This window comes from Haplochromis burtoni, unplaced genomic scaffold (assembly GCF_018398535.1).
Source record: "Haplochromis burtoni strain Fernald_Lab_line unplaced genomic scaffold, NCSU_Asbu1 Contig_4412, whole genome shotgun sequence".
NCBI classification, from domain to species: domain Eukaryota; kingdom Metazoa; phylum Chordata; class Actinopteri; order Cichliformes; family Cichlidae; genus Haplochromis; species Haplochromis burtoni.
Genome location: NW_024586773.1, coordinates 1 through 3992, shown reverse-complemented (window position 1 = coordinate 3992; position 3992 = coordinate 1). Strand labels below are relative to the sequence as shown.

Here is a 3992-nt window from a genome sequence, read left to right as displayed (position 1 = left end):
GTTCTCACTGACTGTTGGATCTCTTCATATTTTACAGTGATGAGATTTTCTGCTTCTGAGGAAGTGAAGAAGAACCTGACGGGCACTGTGGGAGGAAACATCACTCTACCTGACTCTGTGCAGGAGAAAGACGTAGGATTTCTGTCATATGAAAGAAAGAATATTGCTCATGTGATTAAGGGGGAATTTCAAGTATTTGTGGAAAAGTACAAGAACAGACTTCAGTGGGACAGAAACTCTGGACTCTTTACACTCACAGAGCTGCAGAGGGACGACTCAGGGATTTATGTCATTCAGTCTAAAACAGGAAAAGTTTTCACATCATCATATGAGCTCACAGTGTACGGTAAGTCTCACATTTATTCTGGTATATTTTTGTGTAACATCCCAGCTCCATATGTGACCTCAGTCTGTATGTTCCTCATTAGTTTGGTCATATCATCACTTCAGAATAAAAACAGCTTTTTGTTCTTATAATCCCACAAATGTCTGGTGTGAAAGGAATAATCAGCTTTGACTTCAGTGTTTTCACCAACATTACTGATCTGTACAAAGTTATGGCAGAGTTTACACTGGACCTAATGTTTGTTTTATTTATGTTTTGTTGTTGTTAATGAGAACGAGACTTTAACAAACATAGCCGTCTTTGAATTGTCTTCTTTAGTACACTGGCAGCTAGCAGTATATTATAGTAATTATTATTATAGTAAGTTATTATATGAAGCGCCTTGAGGCAACTTTTGTTGTGATTTGGCGCTATATAAATAAAATTGAATAAAATTGAATTGAATAGCAGCCGCCCCTCCCTGAGCCTGGTTCTGCTTCAGGTTTCTTCCTGTTAAAATGAAGTTTTTCCTTCCCACTGTTGCCAAAGGCTTTCTCAAACAGGCTCATTTGACTGTTGAGGTTTTCTCTGTATTACTGTCTGTACCTTACAAAATAAAGCACCTTGGTCTCTGTTCAGATACACGTGTGCTTCAAATGTGACAAATTCAAACAATTAGTCTGAAGTTCAATGATGACATCATTATGATGATGTAATAATGAGCCCAACTGATGGGTCCTAATAGGAAAGTGCAGAAGGACCTCTCAGTAATGAATGAGTACCTTTCAGTGTGTTGCTGTTTTGTTTCCTCCACCTTCATCCTCCTGCTGCTCATTTCTAATGGTCTCCATATCAGCAGCATCTTTGTACCAGAGCCTGACCTCAGCCTGCAGCTGATTTTACAGTAAAAGAATACTTTCTAATGTGATTTGTTGTCTTGACTGATTTTTGTTCTCCATCAACTTTCGTCTCCAGACTCTGTACCGACTCCTGCAGTGAAGAAAGTGAGTGGAAAGAGATGTGTGGCTGCAAACTCTGCAGAGGAGAAAACTCTTCCTGTCCATGTGAGAACCACCTGTGGAGACACCAACAACAACGACACCAACAGCTCGACTGAACCAAGAAACTGTGAGATTATTTCCAACTGTGATTTTAAACATGTTGTTCACTGTGTTTGCTGACATCTGATTTCCTGTTTGACAGATAACATCCTCATTATAATCTGTGTCCTGTTGGTTGTGATCATACTTGCTGCTTTTATCATCAAGTTATCAAGTATCTTCAGACAAGGTAAGCATTTGTGTCTTTTTCTTTTTTATTATAGGTAATTATCTTTTTACATTTGTCTTTGGATCTCAGAGTACTATTCTGTTTCTTTATGTCAAACTACACCTGTACACATGTTCAGCACAAATAGTTTCATCTGTTCAGCTGGTCATACTTCCTTCATATTGTTCATAAAGGTTATTGGCAGACAAGTGAACAGTAAAGTGTTACAAGCACATCAAACGTATTGACTGTTCAGTATAATCCAGTAAGTTCTTCCTCTGGAATCAATAGTTCCAGACAGATCAGACACTTCTGGTTTTCCAAAGAAGAAACAGTAACAGTCTCATCTATTACTTTACTCCAACTACTCTGTTTCTTACTTCTTGTATTTTTCACTTTCAGGAAGAAGAAAAAGTACGAGAACTATTAACAACAATCTGAATATAGTATCAGCTGGAGGCACATGATGCTCAGACTCTGGTGATGATGTTTGGGTGAACAACAAATCAGGTCATCAGCCAGTTTCTACGTCTGTTAAAGTCGTGTTATTAAGTCTGGAGCTGATATTTTTTTACCTGACAAATTATTATGGATCCTTTAGAGGAGAAAACATAATACTGATATCATTCAAGCATAATTTCTGGAAGAGTTTAATGTTTCGACAGCAGCTATTGTGGTGCTAAGATATTATAAAAGATATTATGGTGACTTTTTATACACTACTGTTAGCTCTGCAGCATCGATTCATGGTGGAAATGTTTGTTTCTAAAGGAAATGACAAAAATCAGTCTGCAGATGGTAAATGGCCTGTATTTATACAGCGCTTTACTAGTCCCTAAGGACCCCAAAGCACTTTACACATCCAGTCATCCACCCACACAGGTGATGGCAGCTACATGTAGCCACAGCCACCCTGGGGCGCACTGACAGAGGCGAGGCTGCCGGACACTGGCGCCACCGGGCCCTCTGACCACCACCAGCAGGCAACGGGTGAAGTGTCTTGCCCAAGGACACAACGACCGAGACTGTCCAAGCCGGGGCTCGAACCGGCAACCTTCCGATTACAAGACGAACTCCCAACTCTTGAGCCACGATCGCCCCGGTGACAGATGACGGTTAATAAAAATCATTCTTTATAACTCGTAGTTACGATCAAATTTTAATACATTTTTAAATACATATTATTGCTGCTGAGGAAACACGTACAAGCATAGGTGTTCATGTCTGCTGCTGCTTTTTTGTGTGTGTGTTTCGAGTTTTGGACCTTTTGATTGATTTGAATCTGAACCTTTACGTTGAGACCAAAACCTGATGTAATCCCAGACGTGTTACTGTGAGTGTTTCTGTGGCCTGAACATCAAAGAGCATCAGTTTTACTCACTGAGGAAATACTCAGTTTGAACACAGTGGAGTCCTGCAACAGCTACTGAACGTCCTCTGCAGCACATGCTGGACCAGCTGCTGCCAAAAGGACTGATGGAGAGAATCTTGATCATCTCACATGATCAATCACTGCATTCAGTTTAGATTTAAGCTCCTCCTTTAGCATAGTTTTCACCTTTGAACTATTTTATTTTGTAATATTCTTTTAATTTTATTGAGCCCAGTGTTTTCATATTTTGCCTCCTATAAAACTTAAATTCTTCTTGTTTCTGGTTCTTCTTTATTTTAATCTTGACTTTAATGTTTGCCCATGTTCAAATCTTTCTGCACTTTGAAACTCAGATGTGTGTTTGGGATGAATTGTAGCAATCTTGTTGAAACTGTCTGAAAGCTCAGTGGTTCCTCGATATGTTTACTTTCACAATGTAATGATTTTACTTTTATTTGAAGTTTAAATTGACACTGACAGCAAAGGTACCCGAGGAGCATCAAATAAAGGTGTTTGAGGTCTTTGCTTGATAATACCTGACACTGTAAAGCAGAGGCCACTGTTGTTGTGATTCAGAGTTATATAAATCAAACTGATATGATCGGTATCTTCCTGTGACTTCTCTTAATAAAAAGCTTCTGCTTCACAGTAAACAGGAAGTGTTTCCCACCCCTACAGTACCAGGCTGGTGCGTTACAGTCAGGTTAGCAGAGTCAGCTTTGAGTTTGAGGTTTCAGTGTCATAAAGTAGCTTTCCTTATCTGACTGGTAACTTGTTGAACATCTAAGCTTTTATTCTTAAATGGAGCTCCTTAGCCAGAGTCCAGATCATAGCTGCTAGTCGATGAGAGACACCCTGAATGGTGTGAGATTATTATATTATCTTATGCCACTAATTAAAGCTTGTGAAATCATTATGTAGGTTTAGTTTGCATTATTCTCCTGAATTAGAAGAAGGTGATAACTATTACACTTATTAAACTGATTTGCATTACATTAGACTGCTGATTTATTGTGAATGAATGAT

The 3992-nt window shown here is 39.0% G+C and overlaps 1 long non-coding RNA gene across 1 annotated transcript; it reads left to right on the top strand.

Annotated features, from left to right (window-relative positions):
- The first annotated feature begins 6 nt into the window (after positions 1 to 6).
- LOC102289817 lies at positions 7 to 2447 on the top strand. Its single transcript, XR_318205.2, has 4 exons — positions 7 to 346; positions 1301 to 1453; positions 1529 to 1615; positions 1997 to 2447. It is a non-coding gene; the product is annotated as an uncharacterized LOC102289817 (long non-coding RNA).
- The last annotated feature ends 1545 nt before the right edge of the window (positions 2448 to 3992 follow it).